The following is a 26,787-nucleotide window of genomic DNA, read 5'->3' as shown; positions in this document are numbered from 1 at the left end:
ACTGAATGTTACCTATTCAAATGCATTTCATTGCAATAGATTATAAAATTATGAATATAGATGATGATTAGGATTTTGTTTTCTTAATGAAGCTTTGAAAGTTATAAAGCTGCTATTACACACTTTTTGAGCTTTCAGTACTGCCCTAGGTAAGCACTCAGAGGTTTTATAATTGCCTTCATGTCTAGATATTTCTTAAACATAAAATCTATACAAGAACCTACCATGCTAGTGATGATACTAAGGTTTATTTTGAATAGTCTTAGTCAACTGAAAAGTGACTTCATTTACATAAAACAATGAATACCAAAATAAGGACCAATGGCAAAAATGAAGTCTATGGCATAGACCAGAGTCCTACCGAGGTTCAGAAGGAAGGACTTCTGAACCCTGGGTTTATAATATAACTATATCCTTTATAGGTACAGTAGAGAATGGTGTGAGGCAGGAGCCCCTTTTGGGTTACATAGGTGTTATAAGTGGTTTTCTTCAGAGAGAGGCCAATTGTGTATGCTGACTTCGTATTACAGAATGGAGTTATCATCCCTGCATTTCTTCAGGGATGGTAGAAACAAGAGGCTTTTATGTGGAAATAGGCTAAACAGAAAATAACTACTTTCAGTCAAGCAGTTCCCGAAGGTGGAATCAAAGAATTCAAAGGAAACTGCATTCAAGAGGTATGATCAATGGAGACAAGAAATTGCATTTGAACGGGGGAAAACACCTGAAAGGGACTTGATGCCAACTGTCAACTTCATGAGATGACTCGGGTGGTTTCAGTTACATTTATCTAATTAGGTGAGTTCTTAATTTAAATTAAACTATCTAGAACGTTAAATATTTGATTTTGAAATGTATTTAAGTTCACAATTTACTAATACATTTAAAACACTGGGATTCACACTTGAAAAGCCATGAAATGTCATATAGCAGCCATAACATATTTCATCAGAGATCAAAGTGAGCAAATCTTATAAACTATAGAGACTTGAAAGTTACAGTTTTCCAAATGTGTTTAAAAAAAGTGTTGTGTTTTAGCTTCATTCAGTTTATATTTTTGATAATTTTAAAAATTGAAGTTTATTTCAACTAAAAAGCAAAAACAAAAAAGCAGTTTGCCCATATGTTTCTCCCAACCTGCCCAGGAATCAGAGGGCCACACAGAGTTCACCCCAGCCCTACATCATGGTGATGCCAGGAAGGAGACCCATGTACCAGAGCCCAGCACTGTCATGACCTCCAGTCTCACCCATGGTGACAGCACCTTCTCTCTTCTGCCTCTGCCCCCGCAACCCTGCTCTGGACTTGACCCCACCCAAACATGACTCTTCTCTCCCTCTTCCATCAGGAACCTATTGTATGTAGATTAGGGGTCATCAGGGCTGAGAAATATGCATGAATGACAAATCCATTCCTTCAGACCATCCTCTCAGCAAGGACCAGGGAGAGCCCTGGGAGAGCCGCACTGTCCCATGGCACAAGACAGGCCAGGACCCGACTGGACATGGTGTCAATTCTAGGGGACGGGCAGGAGGAGGGAGCGGGAAAAGTTAAATGTCCTGGCATCAAAGGATCTGTACAAGAGGAACAAGGTTCCCTCTGTGCTCTTCCATTGCCATCGAAAGACCCTAGCTGGGCCAAAGTATATAAATTGATTATAACACTTCATCTGTAAAATGGGCCGACATTGCTACTGCTGTCTCTTCCCAATAAAGTTGTGCATCTGAGAGGGAGGGTGTGCAGGTCAGAGGGGTTGTGCAGGTCATACCCAGGACTTGTGAGGATCACGATCTGCTTTATGGCATGAAGGGACAGAAACAGGCAGAGAGGAAAGGAAAAGCTGCTCCAGGCAGGAGAGACACAGAAACATAAAATGTGTGATTCATGCTGGAGGTGAGGCTGAGTGAGATTACAATATTATTTTTCTAGAGCTATGACTCCTTTAAATTTGATGGAGTTATTGGCTTTGTACAGTAAACCAGAGACTGTTTTTATCAACCTAGGGGAGGAAATGAGGGCCCAATGCCTGGGCTGCTGACTGGGAAGTGATTTATCTGAAACAAAGGTTGACCCTTTGCTGATAACAGAGCCTGAAGGGGGCCCTGGGCCCTGCTCTTGTCTGAGCTCAGCACCTCAGTCCTCAGTGACATGGGGACCGCTGAGGGCACCTGGCCTCCGCTAAACCAGGCCCAGCCACACAAAAGAAACAAACACCGGGCCGGGCAGGCAGGACATCCTCTCCAGCATTCCCGGGCCACCTGCCCTCCGGCCTGGAGTCACAGAGTCCTAGGGAGCAGCACCTGAACTGGCAGCGAGCACAATGGACACTTTGTGCCTGACGTCCACCCAGGCCTGCCATACACTTCCCAGCCAGGGTCACATGGTGCAGGACTCATCAAACAGACCCATCTGCAGGACAGTTGCATTTGGATTTTCTCAACAGAGCTCACACTGTTTGGAAGACACAACTCATCTCTTTGCAGATTTGCTGTTTGATTTGCTGGAGTTTTCTGACCAAGAAGAAACAGCCCTTCCCTATGGACAGCATGTCTGCCTCTTCTATTTCCAAAGCATCTGCTTTCTTAATTCCAGGGGACCATCCAGACACCCGACATCAGCCTCTCCCTGAACCTCAAAGGCAACCAGGAGGGGAGCTGCCATCCAGGAGGGGTAGCCAGGCAGCAGGCCAGTTAGTGGGGGGCTTCGGGAGGGCTTGACCCACACCGCCTGCCCCCCTCCCCCCGCAGGCTTGAAGCCAGGAGCAAAGAGCATGGGGCTGTCCCACATTCAATGGTCACAATTCCTGGTCCCCAAGTAAGAAATGAACCAGAGCTCAAGGATTAGGATCATCAGAGCATGCACAGCCCTGAGATGGGGTCCCCTGGCACCACCGGAAGTAGTACCAGGCGGGTGAACATGAGATGAGTTGTCAGGACCACTGCCAGTCAACCGGCCACCAGAGGCCTGAGGGCAGGCTAGTGGGGAAAGGTGGACAGGAGGCACATCCTAGTGTGAACCGGGTCTGCTGTCAGGACCCTCTCCCCCTCTGAAGCAGCTCACAGAGCAACTACTGCATTTCTGAATTAAAAATTAACACACAGGTTTTGACAAAAAATATTTGTCTTTGTGAATTTATATATTTGGGATGTCCTAAAGAGGTTTTAAAAAACTTATGTAGCCCTAGCTGGTTTGGCTCAGTGGATAGAGCATCAGCCTGTGGACCAAAAGGGCCCAGGTTCGATTCCAGCCAAGAGCACATGCCTGGGTAGCAGGCTCCATCCCCAGTAGGGGGTGTGCAAAAGGCAGCCAATCAATGATTCTCTTTCATCATTGATGTTTCTCTCTCTCTCTCTCTCTCTCTCTCTCTCTCTCTCTCTCTCTTCCCTTTCTCTTTGCAATCAATAAAAATATTTTTTTAAAATAAAAATCATATGTATTTATATGTGAATCAATCAGGTTTATTACAAAAATAACATTTTGTAAAATCAGAAAAGAGCCCTTCACTCCTGAAATCATTGAACACCTGTGTGCCCCTCCATGTCCCTCCCTGGACTGGGTCTTTGGGGGCAGGGCCTTCACAGTTTACCTTTCAGGAGCTGAGAGGGGCTGGGAGACAGACAGGAGAACAAGAACCACATTTTATTTCAGAAGATACCCAAAGCCATGGAGAACACAGGCTTGGTGATATGAAGAGGGGGTGACAGGGACTACATGGTCTCCTATCGTTGCCCTAACAAATGACTCAAACGGAGTGGCCTTCACCACAAAGTGTGTGATCCCAGGGACTGTGCATCAGAAACCTGAGGCAGTTGCATCCAGCTGAGCGCCTCCCTGGAAGGTCGGGAGACCCTGCTCCTGGCTCCTGGGGAACTGGAAGAGCCCTCTCCTTGCAGAGCACTTTCCTGCTGTGTCCCTGCCAGAGCCACTCCCAGTTCCAGGGCCTCCAGAAAACCTTGGCTCCTGGTCCCTTCCTCCAGCCTCAACTTCCTGCAGCCAGCAACTCAGACTGAGCCCCTCCCATGGGCATCTGTGACCCACCCACTTTCAAGAGCACATGGTTACTGAGGGCCAGGACCTTGGGGGCAAGCTGCACCTTCTGTACATTCTGTAGAGGGTCTGGGGTTGGTTGGTTGGTGCTGAATAAATGTTCATTCAGTGATTTAAAACAACCACACAAGAACCCCAGGTTACATTGGCCCACCTGGCTGACCTCAAGTGGTTGCCAGGTTACCTCTATGACCTGTCTCACCATTGTGACCTGTCTTAGCTCTGTGACCTGCTGCCAGCATATACCCCACACGCCTGGGTTGAGGCCTCTTCAGTGTGAGGCCCCAAGAGACTCAGGGGAAGGCTCCCCAAGACCTTGTCATATTTAACTCAGACTTGGCTGTTGAGACAGACCTCGCCACAAGGAGAACTCAGGAAGCCACCACCAAAGGGACAGCAAGTACCTCCAGGGCAGGGAGAGCCAGGCTGGTGCAGGAGAGGGCGGGCAGGAGAGGGCGGGAGGGCAGATAAAGGGTGGGCTGGAAATGCTGTCACAGCAGGAAGGCTTTTAGGCACCAGAATAGGGGGATCTGATTTATATTTTTTAAGGATCACTCGGTGATTTGACATTTGAAATGATATTTGACATGTGTCCTGAGAGCCAGGCAGGATTTGGGCAGATGAAGACGGTGAGATGTGCTTCAGGTGCAGACAGTGGACACGGCCTGGAGCAGGACAGATGAACACTGGGGACCAGAGCACATGCCTCTCAGAGCCAGTGAGTGATGGGACAGGGCAGGGAAACAGAAGACCCTGCATGGAGGGGACAGGGCCGAGGGGGGAGGGGACCCTCCATGGAGGGGGCAGGGCAGAGGGAGGAGAGGGGACTCTCCATGGAGGGGGCAGGGCAGAGGGAGGAGAGGGGACCCTCCATGGAGGGGGCAGGGCAGGGAGGAGAGGGGATACTCCATGGAGAGGGCAGGGAGGAGAGGGGAATCTCCATGGAGAGGGCAGGACACAGGAATAGGAATCCCACCTTTGAGGGGACAGGGTAGGAGGGAGGGGGCACCCTCCATGGAGAGAAATGAGCAGGGGTATAGGGATCCCCCCTCTGAAGCGACAGGGCAGCAGGGAGAGAGCACCCTCCACAAAGCGGGAACGGGACCCTCCATGGAGGGGACAGGGAGGGGAGATAGGGGACTCTCCAAACCAGATAAGAGGAGGGTCTCTTATCTCCTCTCCTTGTCCATTTCATGGCGCATGCCCTTTCCCCACTCGATGGAGGGTGCTCTCACCCCCCTGCACTGTCCCCTTTAAGGGGGATCCCTATTCCTCTGTCAATTTCCCTCCATGGTGAATCCCCTTTCCCCCCTTCCCTGTCCTCTCCATTGAAGATCCTCTGTCCCCACTCCATGGAGCTAGTCCCTCCCTCTTCCCTCTCCCCTCAAAGGGGGTGTTCCTTCAACCCCTGCACATTCACTGCCATGGAGGGTCCACTTTACCCTCTGTCCTGTCCCTCCATGGAGGGACCCCTGTCCCTGTAGAGATATGGGCAAGGGTATAAGGAATCCCCCTAGGAGGGGACAGGGCATGGGGGGAATTTTTCTCTCCATGGAGGAAAGTGGGCAGGGGAACTAGAAACCCCCCTTTGTGGGGACCAGCATGGGGTTGGGGCACCCTCCATGGAGGGAGGGCAGGGGATGTTCTATGAAGGGACAGGACAGGGGGACAGGGACCCTCCATGAAGGGGTATGGTCAAGGGGATAGGCATCTTCCCTTTGAGGGAAGAGGGCAGGAGGGAAGGAGCACTCTCCATGGAATGGGGACACGGGACCCATCATGGAGGGTCCCCTATCTCCTCTTCTTGTCCCCTCCATGGCATGTCCCAAACCCCTGCTCTAAGGAGAGTGCTCTCCCCCTGCCCTGCCCCTCAAAGGGAGGATCCCTATCCCTCTAACCATTCCCTCCATGGAGAGGACACTTTGCCTCCTGCTCTGTCCCCCCATGCAGAGTCTCTGGTCCCCACTCCATGGAGGGTGCCCCCTCCCTCCTGCCCTGTCTCCTCAAAGGCGAGATCCCTATTCCCCTGACCATTCTCCTACATGGAGGATCCACTTCCCTCTCCCCATTCACTCCATTGAGTGTCCCCTGTCCCCAGTCCATGGAGGGTATCCCCTCCCCCTCAAAGGGGGGTTCCTTGTACTCTTGCCCATTCACTATACTGGAGGGTTCTCTTTACCCCCTGTCCTATCTCTCCATGAGGGTCCCATGGGACATGGTCAAGGGTGCAAGGAACCCCCTATGAGGGGACAGGTATTGGGGTGGGGGCACCTTCCATGGAGTGAGGACAGGGGACCTTCCATGGGGAAATATCCTTTCCCCCCTCCCCATACTTTCCATTGAGGGTCCTCTGTTCCCACTCCATGCAGGGTGTCCCCCTCTTCCTCCCCCAGCCCCTCAAGGAAAGGTTCCTTGTACCCCTGCCCATTCCCTTCCATGGAGCATCGCTTTTCCCACCTCCTCATACTCTCCATTGAGGGTCATCTGTTCCCACTCCATGGAAGGTGTCCCCTCATGCTCCCCTGGCCCCTCAAAGGGAGGTTCCTTGTACCCTTGCCCATTCACTGGCATGGAGGGTCCCCTTTTCCCCTTGTCCTGTCCCTCCATGGAGGGTCCCCTGGGACATGGCAAGGGGAACAAAGAAACCTCCTTTGAGGGGACAGGCATGAAGGTGGGGACCCCCATGGAGGGGGATAGAGAACACTCCATGTAGGGAACAGGGAGTGGGAAAGAGTACTGACCCTGGAGGAGAAAGGACAGGGGGACAGGGACCCTCCATGGAGGAGGAAGGGCAATGCGTTGCTTTGTCCATGGAGGCTGCCCTCTCCCCTCCCCTCATTTCAGGGGCTGGAAAGGGAGAGCAAGGGACCCTCCATGGAAGGAGCACGGTAGGGACCACAGGGCCTTCCATAAAGGGGGATGGGCAGGGGGAGAGGGATACCCCTTGGAGGGACAGGGCAGGCGGGAGAGAGCACCCTCCATAAAGTGGGGACAGGGGACCCTCCATGGAGGGGACAAGGAGGAGAGATAGGGGACCCTCCATTGGCAGGGGTGCAAGGAACCCCTGTTTGAGGGGACAGGGCGGAGGGAGGGGGCACCATACATAAAGTGAGGACAAGGGACTCTCAATGGAAGGGACAGGGCAGGGGACATGGGACTCTCAGGGAGGGGAATGGGCAGGGATATAGGAATCCCCCCTTTGAGGGGTTAGAGCAGGAGGGGAGGGGGCACCCTCCATGAAGTGGGGACAGAGGACCCTCCATGGACAGACCAGACAGAAGGGAAGTGGACCCTCCATAAAGGAGAATGGTCAGGGGGATAGGTATCCCCTCCCCCTCTTTGAGGGAAAAGAGCAGGCAGAAAGCACCCTCCATAGAGTGGGAACAAGGGACATGCCATGGAGGGGACAAGGAGGGGAGATAGGGGACCCTCCACGACTAGTCCCCTGTCCCCACGTCATGGAAGGTATCCCCTCCCTCTCCCCGGCCCCTCAAAGGGAGGTTACTTGTACCCTTGCTCATTCACTGCCATGGAGAGTCCCCTTTCCTCCTTGTCCTGTCCTTCCACGGAGGGCCCCCTGGGACATGGGCAGGGGATCAAAGAACCTCCCTTTGAGGGAACAGGCATGGAGCGGGTATAGGGGACCCTCCATGCATGGGACAGCGGGGGGGGGGGGGGAGAGGACTGTCCTTGGAGGGGAAAGGGCAGGGGGACAAGGAGCTTCGCTTTCAGGGTCAGAGCATGGGGGATAGGGGCCCTCCATGGAGGAAGAAGGGCAATGCCATGCTCCCCCCATGGAGGCTTCCCTCTCCCCTCTGCCTGGGGGGGGGGGGGTTGGGAAAGGGCATAGAGCACCCCTCATTTCAGGAGGCGGGAAAGGTAGAAAAAGGGAATCTCCATGGTAGGAATGACAGAGGCCCTCCATGAAGGGGAATGGGCAGGGGGATAAGGACGCCTCCTTTGAGGGACAGGGCAATGAGGAGAGAGCATTCTCCATGAAGTGGGGAAAGGGGACCCACCATGGAGGGGCAAGAAGAGGAGTTAGGGGACCTTCCATAATGGTGAATGGGCAAGGGTAAAAGGAACCCCTTTTGAGAAGACAGAGCAGGGGGAGGGGGCACGCTCCATGGAGTGGTGACAAAGGACTCTCAATGGAGGGGACAGGGCAGAAGAAAGGTGATTCTCCCTGGAGAGGAGTGGGCAGAGGGTTAGGTATTCCCCCCTTTGAGGGGACGGGGCAGGATGGAGGGGCACCCTCCATATGGAGTGGGACAAGGGACTCTCAATGGAGGGGACAGGGCTGGGGAAAGGGGCTCTTCTTAAAGAGGAATGGGCAGGGGGATAGGGATCCCTCTTTGAGGGGACAGGGCAGGAGGGAGGGGGCACCCTCCTTGGGGTGGGGACAGGGGAACCATCATGGAGGGACCCCCATCTCCTCTGATTTCCCCTCCATGGTGTGATCCCTGACCCCACTCTATGGAGGGTGCTCTCCCCCCTTCCCTGCCCCTCAAAGGGGGAACTCTATCCCCTGACCATTCCCCTCCATGGAGAGGACCCTTTGCCCCCTGCCTTGTACCTCCACTAAGGGTCCCCTGTCCCCAGTCCATGAAGGGTGCCCCTTCTCTACTGCCCTGTTTCCTCAAAGTGGGGGATCCCTATTCCCCTGCCCATTCTCCTTCATGCAGGATCATCTTTCCCTCCTCCCAGTCCTCTCCATTGAGGGTGTTCTGTCTCCACTCCACGGAGGGTTTCCCCTCCCCCTCCCCTGGCTCCTCAAAGGGGGGGTTCTTTGTATCCCTGCCCATTTACTGCCATGGAGGGTCCCCTTCCCCGCTGTCTTGCCCCTCCATGGACGGTCCCTTGGGACATGGGCATTCCCTTTTTTCCTTTTCCCCTGTCCCCTTCCCAGGGTCCCATGTCCCACCTGTCCACTGACCCCTCCCATGGTACCCTGTCACCCCTGCCCTACTTTGTGGTGACAGGGCAGGGGAGGGTCAGGGCAAGGGAGAAAGGGTACTCTTTCCAGAGAGGGAAATGGGCAGGGGTACAAAGATCTCCTCAAAGAGGTGATTCTCTATCCCCTTGCTCATACCCCATGTCCCTTCAAAGGTGGGGGGTTCCTTGTACCCCTGCTCATTCACCATGGAATGTCCTCTGTCTCCCCTCCGGGTCCCATCCATGGAGGGTCTCCTTTACCCTGGGCCCTGTCCTTCCAAGGTGGGTCCTCCTGTCCTCATTCCATGTAGTTTACCCCCTTCAACCCCGTCCTGCCCATCAAAGGGGAGGTTCCTGGTACCCCTGCCCATTCATCTCAATGGAGAGGAAAGGGAAGGGTTGAGAGAACACCTTCCATGGAGGGAAATGGGCAGGGGAGAGGGAACACCACCCCTAGAGGGCAGGACAGAGGAGGAGGGGCACCCTCCATGGAGAGTTAGGGAAAGGGAGAAAGGGGACCCTTCATGGAGGGGAATGGGCAGGGGTAAAGGGATGCCCCTTTGATGGGATAGGGCAGAGGGGAGACGGCACATTCCATGGATTGGTTACAGGGAACTCTCCATGGAGGGGCTAGTACAGGGGGGATAGGGGATTCTACATGGAGGGGAAATGGCAGGGGTACAAGAAACCCCCTTTTAGGGGACAGGACAGGGAAAGAGGCACCCTCCATGGAGTGGAGACAGGGCAGAGATGGGAGGGCACCCTCCTTGGAGGAAGAAGGTTAAGAAAAACAATGTCCTGCTCCCTCCATGGAGGGTGCCTCTACCCTCTGCCTGTGGAGGAAAATGAGCAGAGGGATAGGGCACCCCACCTTTTGAGGGGTCAGGAAAGGGTGAACAAAGGATTCTCCATGGATGGAGCAGTGCAGGGAGCACAGGGACCCTCCATGCAAGGGACAGAGTAGAGGAAACAGGGAACCATCCATGGAGAATGGGCAGGGGACAAAGAACCCCCATTTGAAGGGGCAGAGAAGGGGTGCCAGGGGGACCATGACAGGGGTGTCCTGTCCCCCTGCACTTTCCCCTCCATGGATGGTTCCCTGTCCTCCATGTCTTGCTCCTGCCATGGACAGTCCATTTCACCCTCTCCTTGCCCCCTCAAAGGGGGGATCCCTATCCCTCTGCCCATTTCCTCCACAGAAGCTCTGCTCTCCCCACTCCATGGAGGGGTCCCTCTCTCCCGGCTCTTTCCCCTCAGGGCGGTGTGGATAGGGGACTCTCCATTGAAGCAACAGGGCAGGGAAAAAGAAGACCCTTCGTGGCTGCGTCTGGGCAGGGAGGACAGTGGACCCTGCTTGGTAAGACAGGGGGCCATCCATGGATGGGATAGGGCAGAAGGGCCAGGGCAAAAGGGACAGGAGGTGGGGACACTGACCTCTCCATGGATGGTCCCCTGTCCTTACGAAGAAGGGTCCACTGTCCCCCATTGCCCTGTCACAGCCTCGAAGGGTCTTCCTTTTTTTTTTTTTTTTAAGGGGAGAATGATGATTTTTATTTTTTTTATATATATTGATTTTTTACAGAGAGGAAGGGAGAGGGATAGAGAGTTAGAAAAATCAATGAGAGAGAAACATCGATCAGCTGCCTCCTGCACACTCCCTACTGGAGGTGCGGCCTCAACAAAGGTACATGCCCTTGACTGGAATCCGACCTGGGACCCTTGAGTCCACAGGCTGACGCTCAGTCCACTGAGCCAAACCGGTTAGGTCAGAGGTCTTCCTTTTCCTTGTCCTGTTGCTTCAGTGGAAAGTCCCCTATCCACTCTTCTGCATCCCTGCCCCTTCCAAAGGTCTCCTGTCCCCACTGCCCACCCCTCTCATGGTGCCCTGTCCCCCTGCCCTGCCTTCCCATGGAGGGGCCCCTGTCTCCCCTGCTCTGACCACTCTGTGGTTGGTCCCCTTGCCCCTCTGCCTTTTCCCTCCATGGAGGGTCTTCTGTTTCCCTGTCCTGACCCCTCACTCACAGGCATCTGAGGGGCATATGCTCTGGTCTGTCCAGTGTTCATCTCTCCTGCCTCCAGGCTGTGGCTACTGTCTGTACCTGAAGCACATTCTCACCCTCTTCATCTGTCTAAATCCTACCTGAGCCCTCAAGACACATCTCAAATATCATTTCAAATGTCAAATCACAAGCAGGGGAAGGGGGGTGGGGGTGGGGTCTGGGGGGGGGTGGGTGGGGGCTGTGTGATATGGGGTGTGGGATGTGGGGTGGCAGGTGGGAGTAGGGGGTAAGAGGGGTGTGGGGGGTGAGGGGTAGTATTGGGGTGTAGGGGCAGGCTGGTGGAAGGTTGCGGGTGAGGACTGGGGGTGTGGCGTGTGGGTAGCAGGAGGGGCTGGTGGGTTTGGGATGGCAGCTGGGTGCTGGGGGTGTTGGGTGTGGGGTGGCAGGTGGGTGCTGGGGGTGTTGGGTGTGGGGTGGCAGGTGGGGGTGGCGTGTTTGGAGTGGTGATAGGGTTGGCGGGTGAAGGGTGGGTGGAGGAAGAAGAGGGCATAGGGGCGATTAATGGTGATGGAAGGAGACTTGACTTGAAGGCAGTGAGCACACAATGCGATATACAAATGATGCATTATAGAATGGCACACCTGACCTATGCAATTTTATTAATGAATGTCACCCAAATAAGTTTGATTAAAATAAATAAAAAGTGGGTCTATTGAGGGTGATTAGGTTATGAGGGTCGAGCCCTCATGAATTTCATTATTACCCTTTTAAAAGATCCCCCATGCTATACTTATCAGGGTATCACTCTATATGTTATATTAATGTCAAACCACTATTATATACACTTGAAACTAATATTGAATGTCATCTCTAATTGAAAAAAATTAAAGTAGTAAAATAATTTTTAATAAGAATAAAAATGCAAATCAGAGTGATCTTTAAAAAATATAAATCAGATCAGTACACTCGGTGCCTACAAGCCTTAAGCGCTCCAGCAGGGGTCAGCTCTCCAGACAGAATCATGCCTGTGAGGGTTTTATACTTCTGGGAGAGGAATGCCCTGTCTTCTTCCTTCAGTTGCCCCCTTCACTGTTCTGGTGACATGTGGCACTGGTACAGGGCAGAACTGTGCTTCCATGAGAGTGAGCTAAGCATCACTTTGGTTGCTTTGTTCTAGTGAAGGTGCAGACACAGAAAAAACATTTTAAAAAATCTTAATGGTTCTAATAGCATTTCAACCCACCCAAGGGCCATTTATCTGCCCTTTCCTGCACCCAAACAGCCTGGCTCACCCAGCTTGAGGAAAGAAGGCAGGAATGGTGCTGCCCATGCAGCCAGTGAACGTGCATCTGCCTAGACATCTGAAGAGAACTGCAGTTATCTTAGGATGAAAATGGAGGGATGCATCTGTGAGGATCAGGTACGCACCAGAGGACTAAACTTTTTGTGACACAGTGATGGGATCAGAGCTGCAGGACATCACCACCATCTCACTCTCCCACTGCATCCCAGGGGACCATGAACCACCCACAATAAGAAGCAGCTCCATGGCCTCAGACAACCCACTGACCCTCTGCAAATCACTTGAGCTCACATGGCTGATCTCAGAAATCTTATGAATCCCAGAAATCTTAAACCCTACAAAGTAGCCTGTTTTGACATTTTAGTTCTACTCCTACAAAGAAAGCCAGGCCTGGGTCTTTTGTAGCCTTCTCAGAGGTGTGCGAGACCCAGGAGCTGGAAGCTAGACCTGGTATACCCTGGAACATTTGCTAAGTGCCCTCAAACCCAGCACAGACAACAAGTTTGAACCTGCATCAATCTGGTGAACACCGCTCACTCTACCTGAGAACTCACTGAGAAGTTACCTCATGCTACTTGAATACCTCCAGAGACTCTTTCAGTGACTGAGCTTAACAGGCACATGGCAGATGCAGGCAGGCAGAGGCAGATATCAGGGGTGTCTTGGGACTTTTGATGAACTTCCCCCAGTCCCACTGCAGGTAAAAATCAGCCTTGGTGCACTGCTTGGACTTTCTGAACTCACTCTAACCCAGCAGAGGCAGCCACAAACTGCGAATTGCTTTGCAGCTCCAAATAGAATGCCCAGGGCCAGTCACAGGAAGCATCTGAAATTGGCCGGCACCAGAATCCCTCCCAGGACAAACACACAGTGGCCAACTTTAGATGACATCAGAGCATGATCCAATTAGCTTAATATGCAGCATGTCCAAAGAGAGAGCTTGGCAGGCACCAGAACAGGATGAGACCACTTCAGCTCCATGTGGTCAGCACCTGAACAGCAGCTCATACAATGTGAGGTCAGGGTTGATCCTCACAGTCAGTCAGCCTGAAGGTCAACCATGAATAGGCCAATAGCATTGTGGACTCAACGACAACAGCAGGGCCCACATAACACACACAAGGGAGATTCCTATAACACTCAGCTCTGGAAAAAAGAAGACAGTGCCACTAGGTCTCACGGGACACCTACTACATAAGCCCACACTGCCAAGATTGGGCGTCTAATAGTGCAATACATAGAAACAAACACACAGAGACAGCCAAAATGGGTAGACAAAGAAACATGCCCCAAATTAAAGCACAGAAGACACCTTAAAAAAAAAAAAGCTAAATGCAGTAGAGGCAAGCAACAACAGACACAGCATTAAAGAAGAAAATGGTTATAAGGGTTCTAAAGGAACTTAAGAATGGATGAAATCAGTGTGAACTTCAATAAAGAAATGGTAAGCATGAAAATGAACATATAAGCCATAAAAAAACAAGTTAGAAGTAAAGGATACAATGTCTGAAATGAAGAATACACTAGAAGAAATAGGCAATTGGATGAAGCAGAAGATCAAATCAGTGATTTGGCAGACAGGGGAGCAGAAGACAATGAGAGCAGCAAAAAGAAAAAAAAATTAAATGAGGACTGTTTAAGGGATCTTTGGGACAACATGAATCCTAAGAACATGAATTGCATCAAAGAAGTACAAGAAAGAGAAAATAAAGAGCAGTAGATGGAGACCCTATTAAAATAAATAATGACAGAAACTTCCCTAACCTAGTGAAGAAAAAAGACAAGTCCAAGAAGCACAGAGAGTCCCAAACAGATGAACTCAAAAAGGCTCACACCAAAGCACATCATAATTAAAATGGCAAAGATTAAAAACAAAGAGAAAATCTTAAAAGCAGAAAGAGAAAGGTACTTAGTTACATACAAGGGAGCTCCCATAAGAGTGTCAACTAATTTGTCAACAGAAATATTGCAGGCTAGAAAGGATTGGCACGAAATATTCAAAGTGATGTAAAGCAAGGAACTGCAATTAAGACTACTCTGCCTAGCAAGGCTATCATTTAAAATTGACAGAGAAATAAAGAGCTTCCCAGACAACCAAAAGCTAAGGAAGCTCATTATCACCAAACCAGTATTTCAAGAATTGTTAAAGTATCAAGAAGAAGGGAAAAAAATAGGAACATAGTTAAAAGAATAGAATGGCAAAATATACATACCTATCAATAATCACTTTAAATGTAAATGGCTCCCATGTACCAATTAAAAAACATGGTAACTGAATGGGTAAGAAAACAAGACCTACCTCAGAATGGAGTATACAAACTAAAAGTAAAGGGAGGAAAAATATATTTCATGCAAATGAGAATGAAAAAAAAATACTGGGGTAGCAATACCTATATGTGACAAAACAGACTTAGAACAAAGACTGTCTTAAGAGACAAAGAAGGACCCTACATAATGATAAAGGGAGCAATCCAAGAAGAGGATATACCCCTTTAAACATTTATGTCCCTGACATAGGAGCACCTAAATATATAAAGAAATTCTTGATGGATGTAAAGGGAGAGATTGACAGCAATACGGACATAGTAGGGGATCATAATACCCCACTGACATCAATGGATATATATGCCAGACAGAAAATCTAAAAGGAAATAGTGACCTGAAATGACATACTAGATCAGGTAGATTTAATTGGTATCTGCAGAGCATTTCATGGCAAAGCAGCAGAATATAAATTTTCAAATGCACATGGAATATTTTCTAGGATAGACCACATGTTAGAACACAAAACATGTCTCAATAAATTTAAGAAGATTGAAATTATATCATAAATGTTCTCTAACCATAATGACATAAAACTAGAAATCAATAAGAAAAAAATACTGGTATACAGGTGATATATTATAGAATTGTACACACCTAAAACCTGTCATCCCAATAAATTCAACAAAGAAGAAAAAAAAAAACAATGAGAAGCAAAACAAACAAACAATTCCAGTGATGGATAGTGGTGATTGTTCCACAACATCAATGTATTTAATACAGCTGAATTGTATACTTAAATGTGGTTAAAATTGTATATCTTACATTAAATAATTTTGCCATAATAAAAGTTATTATTTATAAGATAAAAAAAGAAGAAAATGTAAAGCACACAAAGACATAAAGACTAAATATCATGTAACTGATGAATGGGTTAACAATGAGATCAAAAAAGAAATCAAAAGATAACTTGAAACAAATGAAAATGGGAACCAAACGATCCAAAATCTATTGGACACAGCAAAAGTAGTTCTAAGAAGGAAACTTCAAAACATTACAGGCCTACCTCAAGAACAAGAAAAATCTCAAATAAATAATCTAACTTTACACTTAGAGGAATTAGAAAAGAGAAAAACAAACAGCTCAAAATGAGAACAAAGGAAATAATAGAGCAGAAATAAAAAAGAGTCTAAAAAAATACAAAAGATCAATGAAGCTAGAGTTGTTCACAGTGGTTAGAGCGTCCACACACCAAATGGTTATGGGTTCAATTCCTGGTCAAGGGCACGTACCTGGCTTGCAGGTTCAATCCCTGACCCTAGTTGGGCATGTGCAGGTGGGAACCAAATGGAGAGTCTCTCTCACAGGAGGAGGGAAACCAATTAATATATATCTCTCTCCCTGTTTATCTCTTCTCTTCCTCCTCCTTTCTCTCCTCCCTTCCATTCTCTCTAAAAAATTCAAATGGAAAACGATATCCTCTGGTGATGATTAACAGCAATGAAAAAAAAAATCAAAAAACAAAAATACATGATTGACAAACCATTATCCAGACTCATCAAAAAAAAAAAAAAAAGTGAGGAACCCTGTTAATAAAATCAGAAATCAAAGAGTAAAAACAACTGACTCGACAGAAATACAATGATTGTAAGAAAACATTACAAACAACTATATGCCAACACATTGGACAATCTGAACAAAATGGATGAATTCCTAGAAATATACAATCTTTCAAAACTCAGTCAGGAAGAAGAAGATCTGAATAGACCTATTACAACTCAGGAAACCGAAGCAGTAATACAAAAATTCCCAACAAACAAAAGTGCTGGACCAGAAGGAATTACAGGTGAATTTTATCAAACTTGCCAAGAACTAATACCTGTTCTTCTCAAATTATTCCAAAAAATTCAAGACTAGAGAAGACTCCCAAACTCATGTATAAGGTCAGCATTATTGTCATTCCAAAACCAGAATAAAGCCATTAAAAACAAAGTTCAAAAAAAAAGTTCATGCCAATATCTCTGATGAACATAGATGCTAAAATCATCAAAAATATTAGCAAACTGAATCCAGCAGTATGTTAAAAAATCCATACACTATGATCAAGTGGGCTTTATTCCAGAGATGCAAGATTGGCACAATATCCACAGATCAATAAACATGATGCACCATATACACAAAATGAAGGATAAAAACCATCTGAACATATCAACAGATGCAGAAAAAGCATCTGATAAAATCCAGCACCCATTTATGATAAAGCTCTCAGCAAAGTAGGAATAGAGCAAACATACCTCCACATAACAAAAGCCATATATAACAAACCCACAGACAGCATCATTCTCAATCAGAAAAACTAAAAGCATTTCTCTTCTGATCAGAAACAATATAGGGATGTCTATTTTTACCACTCTTATTCAACATAGTACTGGAAGTCCTAGCCATAGCAATCAGACAAGAAGAAGAAATAAAAAACAACCCAAACAGAAAGGAGGAAGAAAAACTCATTATTTGTGGATGACATTTTACTGTATATAAAAAACCCTAAAGATTCCACCAAAAAACTACTAGAATTCATCAATGAATTTAGTAAAGTAGGAGGATGCAAGGTAAATATTGAGAAAGCAGTTGCAGTTCTATATACCAATAATAAACTATTTGTTTCAAGGGAAACTCAGAGGGCAATCCCAGTTAAAATTGCCTCAAAAAAAAAACAAAACAAAAAAACACCTAAGGCCCTGATTGTGTGGCTCAATTGATGGGAGCATCATCTTGTACACCTAATGGTCACAGGATCAGTTCCTGGTCAGGGTGCATACCTAGGTTCTGGGTTCCATCCCTTGTCAGGGTGTTTGGAAGGCAACCGATTGATCTCTCTCTCTCTCTCTCTCTCTCTCTCTCTCTCTCTCTCTCCTCTCTCAAATAAATAAAAGCATATCCTCAAGTGAGGATTTAAAAAAAGAAGAGAGACATTGTCTCTCCTATAAAAATGAAATAAAGCAAAACACCTAGGAATAACTGTAAGCCAGGACTCAAAAGACCTGTATTCAAAAAAAAAAAAAAAAAAAAAAGACCTGTACTCAGAAAATTATAAGACACTGAATAAATAAATAAATTGATGAAGATACAAATGCACATAATGAGTTCTTGGATAGAAAGAATTAACATCACTAAAATGTTCATCCTACCTAAAGGAATCTACAGTCTCAATCCAATTCCTACCAAGATTCCAATGGCATATTTCACAGAACTATAACAAATATTCCAAAAATTGATATGGAACCACAAAAGACCCTGAATAGCCACAGCAATCTGGAAAAAGAAGAACGGACTTGGAGGAATCACGCTACATGATATCAAATTAACTACAGGCCATAATAATCAAAACAGCCTGGTACTGGCATAACAATAGACATATAGATCAATGGAAAAGAATAGAAAGCCTCAAATAAACCAATGTCTTTTTGGTTAATATTTGACAAAGGACACAAGCACATACAATGGAGTAAAGATAATCTATTCAATGAATGATGGGAAAATTTGACAGATCTATGCCAACAAAAGAAAAGAAAAGAAAAGAAAAGAAAAGAAAAGGAAAGAAAAGAAGGGAGAAGAAATTAGACCACCTTCTAACACCACACAAAATAATAAACTAAAAAATGGATTAAATACTTAAATGTAAGATTTGAAACCATAAAAATCTTTGAAGAAAACATAAGCAGTAAGATCTTGGACATTTCTTATAGCAATATATAATTTTTCTGACATATATCCTCAGGCAAAGGAAACAACAAAAAATAATAAACAAATGGGACTACATCAAACTAATTTTTTTTACACAGCAAAGGAAACCATCAACAAAATGAAAAGACAACCCACGGAATGAGAAAACATGTTCACTAATGATATATCTGATAAGGGGTTAATATCCAAAATTTATAAAGAACTGACAAAACTCACACAAAACAAACAATCCAATTTAAAAATGAGCAAAGGACATGAATAGACACTTCTCCAAGAGGGACACACAGATGACCCACAGACATATAAAGAGATGCTCAGCATCACTAATCATTACAGAAATGGAAAGGAAAACTGCAATGAGGTATCACCTTGTACCTGTCAGAATGGCTATCATCAATAAATCAACAAGTGTTGGTGGGAAGTGGAGAAGAGGGAACACTTGCGCACTGTTGGTGGGAATGCAGATTAGTGTAGCCACTGTGGAAAGCAGTATGGAGTTATTTCAGAACATTAAAAATGGAACTGCCTTATGACCCTTCAATTTCACTTCTGAGAATATATCTGAAGAAACCTGAAACACTGACTCAATAGGATATATGCCCATCAGTAGAGGAGTGGCTGAAAAAGCTGTGGTACATGAACACAATGGAATACTACTGAGCCGTAAAAAGGAAGGAAATGAAGGAAATCTTACTCTTTGCAACAGCATGGATGGACCTGGTGAGTATTATGCTACGTGAAGTGAAATTAGTCAGTTAGAGAAACACAAGTAACTTATGATTTCACTTATATGTGGAATCTAATGCACAAAAATTAAACAACAAAAAAATAGAAACAGACTCATAGATACAGACAACAGACTGACCAGTGTCAGAGGAGAAGGGGGCTGGGAACTGGGTGAAGAGTAAAGGGATTATGCTAAGAAAAAAATTCTCATAGAGCCCTAACCGGTTTGGCTCAGAGGATAGAGCATCGGCCTGGGGACTGAAGGATCCCAGGTTCAAGTCTGGTCAAGGGCATATACCTTGGTTGCGGGCACATCCCAAGTAGAGGGTGTGCAGGAGGCAGGTGATCGATGTTTCTCTCTCATCAATGTTTCTAACTCTCTTTCCCTCTCCCTTCCTCTCTGAAAAAAATCAATAAAATATATTAATAAAAAAAATCTCATAGACAGACAGACAGCAGTATGGAGATTACCACAGGGAAAGGTGTTGGTAGAAGGGGGTATAGAAAAGATAATGGTGATGGAAGGAGACATGACTTGGGGTGGTAAACACAGTACAATATACAGATGATGTATTATAGAATTGTGTACCTGGAAGCTATTTAATTTTATTAACCAATCTCACCCCAATACATTCAATTTAAAAAAAAAAAAAGGAAGGACATGTGATACATGCTGCAACCTGAAGACATGATGCTCAGTGAAACAAGCCAGTCACAGAAAGACAAATACTGTGTGATCCCACTCACATGAGGCCTCTGGAGCTGTCAGTCATAGAGACAGAGGTAAGATGGAGGGGACCAGGGGTGGGGGAGGAGGATGGGACATTATTTAGTGGGGACAGAGTTTCAGTTGGAGAAGATGGGAGCAGTGATGGAGATGATGGTGGTGACAACCACACAACACTGTGAGCTCAACAGCACTGAATTGTGCATCAAAAATAGTTAAAATGGTAAATTTTATTGTGTATATTTTACTGTGATAAAAATATTCAAAAAATAAACAGCAACAACAAAAAAACAGGCCAGGTCTTACACACAGAGCCGTGGTGGGACGTGCTCAGTCTACCTGATCTCTTGCTCCCACGAGGCCGCTGGGTACACAGTGATGAAAAGAACTTGGGGTCCGAGATCCCTTAAGTAACCTAGGACAAGCCTCATTCCCTCCTGTTTACCTTACAGGCCTCTTAAGAGAAGGAAAGGATGCCATGTTGGGGGAGTCGCCACTGTGTGCGCAGGCGCAGAGAGGTGTCCGCACAGGCAAAGTGCTGCTTTCTCACAACTTTGAGGACAGCTGAGCAGCCCTGCCTGATGCACAGCCACCCACAGCTGATGGATGGAACCCGCATGGCGACCCAGCCCACCATCAGTGCCACATAGACCTGCGCAGGGACCCTCTGAGAAGTGCCAGACAGGACATAAAAGGTGACCTGTTTTTAATGTTCACATTAATAAATGTTTTAATCTGGAAAACATTGATTTCATGTAGTAATTGTGCTACTATTACTTTCCAAAGTAGTAACTCCTAGGACTGTGCTGGTGATGCTACTACTTGGGGACACACATTAGAATCAGATAGGATCATTGTTCAAGGCTGTCAGTGTGTTTTTGTTAAACATGTGTTAAATTTGTTTGTTTTAAATATGATTTTCAATTGATTTGAGATAGAGATGAAGGGAGAGGGAGAGAGAGAAACATTACCAGGGTTTCCATGATACCCCTCAGGTATGACGATTTACCAGAATGATGCACAGAACTCTATTCCCACAACACGACTGTTCCACTATACACCCCCTTTAAAAACTTTTATTCATATTCTACCCAAAGTATTTCTCTTCTTTTAATGATACTCTCCTTAACCTTAGGCAAAATTTCATCATTCAGTGCTACTCTTGAACCTAGTTTGCAGGTCTTCTATTAGGCATTTTATTGTAATTTTAGGTTAGTTGCATGTGCCTCTTAATCGATCATTGCCTTCCTAAAATCAATGCTTATGATATTTTTGCTCTTTATCCTCTGCAGTGTGTCTTTCATTCACAGAACATATACACTGTGTCTTTCATCACAGAATACATGTACTCCCACATATGTATGTGCACGCATGTATGTATGTATGCATGTATCTATCTGAATATATTTGTATGTATATACTTGCGTGTATAATGTAGGTAATTTTTTTGTCATGAGCAAAGGTGCATCCCCCAAAAGGAGTCACTCACACATTGGTATGTTCCCACAATGCCAGGTTTATTAGGGGAGACCTCCCCAGTTAGCCCAGAGTCACATGCAGGTTGCACACAGAGAGGGGGAACTTATGTGATAGAAGTGAGCAGAGCTAGCATCCAGTGCAAAGTTGTGGTCATTGGAGGCCATCTGTAGATTGAGTGAAGTGTAGGTGTCAAGCCAGGCAGCGACAGTGGCGGCATGCATCCTGTGGGGTGGAAGTCTGGCAGGGCCTTGAATCTGACAGATACAGGCAAGCTCAAGCCCCAAGCACACTGGTTGGTCAGAGCTCTGAGTGCTTTAAAAAATCTGGATAGCCCTAACCGGTTTGGCTCAGTGGATAGAGCGTCGGCCTGCAGACTCAAGAGTCCCACGTTTGATTCCGGTCAAGGGCATGTACCTTGGTTGCAGGCACATACCCAGTGGGGAGTGTGCAGGAGGCAGCTGATCGATGTTTCTCTCTCATCGATGTTTCTAACTCTCTATCCCTCTCCCTTCCTCTCTGTAAGAAATTAATACAATATATTTAGAAAATTAATAATAATAAAATATCTGGATATATAAAATGCTATGACATGCACTGACCACCAAGGGGCGTGTGTGGAACATGGCGGGCATCAGCCATGGTGGGATGGCAGAGTAGGTGAGCGGGGTGGGAGCACCAGACCAAGGTGGGACGCCTGTCGCTGTCATCGGGGAAAGCCTCTGGTGGTTACTGAAAAGCCTTTGCTCCTGCACACCATGGTCCCGCCCAGTGCTCGTACCTGCTGACAGCATGGAGTGATTGGGGCTGGCGCCATCAGTGGGTGCAAGTGGCAGCTGCCATCCCCCATCACTCCTAAGGGCTTCTCCACCTCCCCCTGCTCCTGAGGGGTGATCGGGGCAGCAGCCGCTGCTCACCCCCGCGGCTGGCACCGGCCCCGATCACTCCACACCATCAGCAGGTGCAAGCGGGCCCAGCGCCATCAGCATGTGGGAGCGGGGCTGCCAGCAGACAAGGGACTGGGGGCTGTGGCAGGAGGGGTCAGGCTGAGACCTTCCCCTGTGTTCACCACAGCCTCATGGCCCACAGTTCCTTTCAAGGTGCATGAATTTGTGCACTGGGCCCCTAGTGTGTATATATGAGAAAAAGAGAGGGAGGGGTAAATAGAGAGAGAGAGAGTGAGTTGCTGTTCCATGTTGTTCCACTTATTAATGCCTTCATTGGTTAATTCTTGTATGTGGCCTGACCAGGGATCAAACCCACAACCTTGGCATATCAGGGCGACATGCTAACCAACTGAGCAAACTGACCAGGGCTGGAAAGTCTGAGTTCTTAAAGCCCACACAGGGTGGAGGTCCCACTCATATGAGTGTCTAGATGGAGTCCTATTTAAGTGTCCAGACTTGTGGTTTTGCATATCCAGGCACCTCCTAAAAGTGTTCCCATTGCACCCCATTACCTCAGTTTGACATAGTACTTGACATACCTGTCATTGCTGACACTGACTTTAATTAAATGTATGCAAAAAGTTGAAAAAAGAGAGTGAGCATGGGAAAGACTTTTTCTTTTTGTGATGAAGCTAGCTAAAAATTGAATTGTTATTATAGGGGTTTTAAAAATTAAGCTTTAATATCAATGGTGTACCTATGCAAAACAAAAACTTTTCTTTCATCTGCTTAAAAGACAAATGTCCTTTGAACCATTGCTCTTCTGATGATAAATTGTAAAAAGCGTTTCTTATCAAGTAATCTGCAAGTACAGCAAATATTCTGTTTTATCAAAATAATTTTATGTGTTTTATGTTGCCTTAATTAGGTCTTCGATTACTTAAGAAAACTGAACCTTTTCAATAGTAAGAACTAACCCTCTGTATTGGTATGTGAAATCTTATATTGTTGCTTTGGTCAAATAGACCATTAATTATTATTACATAATAATGTGTGATCTTACTTAATCAAGTGTACTAAAACCTTTTGATATTTTTACCAACTTCTCAAGAATCAAATTCTAAAGAAATTCTGACCACAAACTAACTCTGAGGTTTTTAAGAAGGTCCCTAGAATTTTCAAAAGATTTGTTCTCTTTCCTTATAAAAGGGGAGATATTAAACTAATTATACTCATTCAGTATGTTAAATTACATGAGCTGCATTATTAAATAAGTGATGATAAAACTTCTTAGGTGTTTTTCACGGGGCAATATAAGTTGTTCTAGAGAAATTGTATGAAATTCCTAAAACACTGATATAGTCTGGTATAATGTTATCCCTTGTAATTCTAGTTATTATCTTAAAATATTTGGTGTCACAGAAATAACCAAATTTCCTTGTCAATTTCATTGTAGTGACTTCTCAATTAGATCTCTAATAATGGCCAACAAGAAAATTGCCTTCTTACTGCTATTCCATTACCTTCTTAAATTGCTATTATCAAAACTGAGGTTCATAGTAAAAATACTGAACCTGAGTATTAGTCAGGGAAGTGCCCTGGTAACTGACTTTAATGCAAAGGCAGCAGCAATCTATTTATATAAAATAGAGGAATATGCAAATTATCCGGGATGCATCACATCACAACTATTCACAGGGTGGGCGGGCTGGGGGGCCATGGGGTGGGACTCCAGGTCTAGCACGATTTCCTCCTGCCCAGGCAGACTCCCCCATGGCCCTGCAGCTGAATCTGGACACCAACCTGGGGTTTACTAAACTTCACTGGAACTGCTCCCCATAGCCCCACCCCTTGCCCCAGGACAAGGCTGCCTGCAGCAGGGCACCCCAGCAGCCTCTTGACAGGCAGGCGGCCAGGGAGAGCTGAGTGGGGTGGGGGTTTCAGGGAGCCATGGAGGGGCAGGGCAGCCGGAGCCAAGTTCCCAGGGGTCTGAGGATAGTGCCTGACAGGAGCCTGACTGCAAAGAAGGAAGAGGAAGCGGCCTTGGGGAGCTCTTCCAATCCCTCTGCATGGACACCCTACCCCAGCCCCCACATCCCAGGGGGGACGGGGAGGCTGACTGGACAGGGATAAGACCCAGCCTCAGGGGTAGCCGCAGCCTGCACCTTCGACTTCCAATCTCTTCCACCGCCACCCCTGCCAGGGGCGACCACAGCAATAGCAGGCCTCATGCCAAGGACGACCCATCAGCGCCCCCGAGGTACCCAGGGCCTGTGGCCCACCGCTGCTGGGCCCCCTCCACTGGGGCCGGGCACACCTCTCCTCCCTACAGACCCATCCCCCACCCCCAGCAGCAGCAGCTTCTCCACAGCAAAAGCGCACTGAGCCTCGCCCTCCTAGCCCGCCTGGCCCCGCCCTGGCCCGTCCCAGCCCCGCTCCAGGAGATTGGAGCCCCGCCCTGAGCACAGACAGCTGGGAAATGGCCACATACAATTTAAAGAATGGCACCAAGCAGGGAAGTTTCACAGTTACTCCCCCTTTGGCCTCGTCACCCCCTAGTATCCCTCTACTTTCCCCCCCCTAGCACCTCCAGGGACAACCACCGCTACAGGGCTGCTGGCCAGAGCCTGCCCCTCTGAGGCCTGCGGAACCCTCTGCAAAGCTTTGATAGCTACAGTCCCAGGAAACAATCATGCCTCCTCCCCTAATCAGCACCTGCTACCTGCGAAGGTACCCGAGGGCTTAAAAATAACAATCCCTTCCCATTTAGACATCACTTACTTGATTAAACATTTCTAGGTTTATTAGCTCAAAACCTCCTCATGACAACCCAGAGAGGTAGACAGAGAAGAGATTACAATTTCCATGGTATATGTGTATGTATGTATTCAGAAATGAAGCTCAGAGAGGAAAAGTGTCAAGCCCAGTGGTTCCCAAGGTGCAGCACATGCCCCACAGGGGGGCAATTTTATTTTCAATAGGGGCATTTCGAGAAAGAGTTAACAGTGATTTTTTTGCATTTCTTATGGTTCTAGGGGGCCTTATCTATAGTGTATCCTATATAATGAAAGGCTAATATGCAAATGACCGAATGGTGGAATGACTGGTCATTATGAGGCGCACTGACCACCAGGGGGCAGACACTCAACACAGGAGCTGCCCCCAGGTGGTCAGTGTACTCCCACAGGGGGAGCATCGCTCAGCCAGAAGCTGAGCTCACAGCTGGCAAGAACAGCGGCAGTGGTGGGAGCCTCTCCTGCCTCCGTGGCAATGCTAAGGATGTCCAACTGATGGCGTAGACCCACTAAGCCATCAATTGGACAACCTCCCAGGGCTCCCGGGCTGTGAGAGGGCTCAGGCCAGGCTGAGGGATGCCTCCCCCCAAAGTGCACAAATTTCATGCACCGGGCCTCTAGTAGAATTTATAGAGATCATGGCACATGAAGTCCATTCTGCTGCAACAACAACAAAAATAGTCCTTCATTGCCAATTTTTTTTTTTTTAATCCTGACATCCCTGTAACATGGCAACAGTTTTCTAAATTTGAGAAACTTAGATGGGTAAACAATGCCTATACATTAAATGAACATTCAGGGCTATGGGAAACTCAGGAAAACAACTTTTTTTTCAGGCTTCCTTGCAAATCCTATTTTTTGTTTTTGCCTTTCTTTACCCACCATAGTGCACTGAAGATAAACTATTTTGTTCTCAGACTTCCTCCCTCTGAACCCTTTTAGCTCCTCCAACTTGACTTCACTCAACTGTCACTTAGTATGAGTTATCAATACCTTCTCATTGATGGGTATGTTTTCCAAATAGGTTAAAGCCTTCCCTTGCCTCAAGGCTGATGCCCTCCCAGTTAGAAAATGTGCTTTGACTTCACATGAGGCACTTGTACCAGTAGACCAGTGTTTATTGGAATAAAACCATCTGTTAATCCCTCATCATCATGTGCTAGTATGACCAGCTACTGTATGTCTTTAATGTCTTATGCTCAAGCCCATCATTAACAAATCAAAGAAGATTTTCCAGACTTCAATTCAAATGATCCTTTAGATCAGAGCCCAGAGCAGGGATGGGCAAACTTTTTGATTCGAGGGCCACAATGTGTTCTTAAACTGGACCGGAGGGCCGGAACAAAAGCATGGATGGAATGTTTGTGTGAACTAATATAAATTCAAAGTAAACATCATTACATAAAAGGGTACGGTCTTTTTTTTTTAGTTTTGTTCATTTCAAATGGGCCGGATCCGGCCCGCGGGCCATAGTTTGCCCACGGCTGGCCCAGAGCCTAGTAACTGCGTGTTCTGGAAGCATCATTGGAAGAGGACAGCCCTTGAGTCCTGTTGAAAGGGACCTTATCAACTGCTCCTGATCATTGACACTGCTGCAAATCTAGAAGACACTGAGCTTTAGGTACACATCTCACAGCTAAGGAAGGCTTCACTTGATACCTGATTCTGTACAAGCAGTGAAGACCTTCAAAACAAACTGACTGGGAAAAGAAGTAACTGATGTGCATGACTAGATCTAGACTTCTGCACAAGACACTGGATCAAGACTTCCTACTTTAGCCAAACATAAAACCCTTTCTTATCTTATTTCTTCCCTTACTCTAGCATTAGCCTAGAAAATAATGCCATTATTCATATCATCTAGGCCATTGCTCAAAGGGTAACC

The 26,787-nt window shown here is 46.9% G+C and overlaps 1 non-coding gene across 1 annotated transcript; it reads left to right on the top strand.

Annotated features, from left to right (window-relative positions):
- The first annotated feature begins 11,972 nt into the window (after positions 1 to 11,972).
- Positions 11,973 to 12,175, top strand: LOC132224360 (small nucleolar RNA SNORA74). Its single transcript, XR_009450659.1, has one exon. It is a non-coding gene; the product is annotated as a small nucleolar RNA SNORA74 (small nucleolar RNA).
- Positions 12,176 to 26,787: the final 14,612 nt, after the last annotated feature.

The sequence above is a fragment of the Myotis daubentonii genome, chromosome 1 (assembly GCF_963259705.1).
Source record: "Myotis daubentonii chromosome 1, mMyoDau2.1, whole genome shotgun sequence".
NCBI lineage: Eukaryota > Metazoa > Chordata > Mammalia > Chiroptera > Vespertilionidae > Myotis > Myotis daubentonii.
This window is presented reverse-complemented; position numbering and strand designations above follow the sequence as displayed.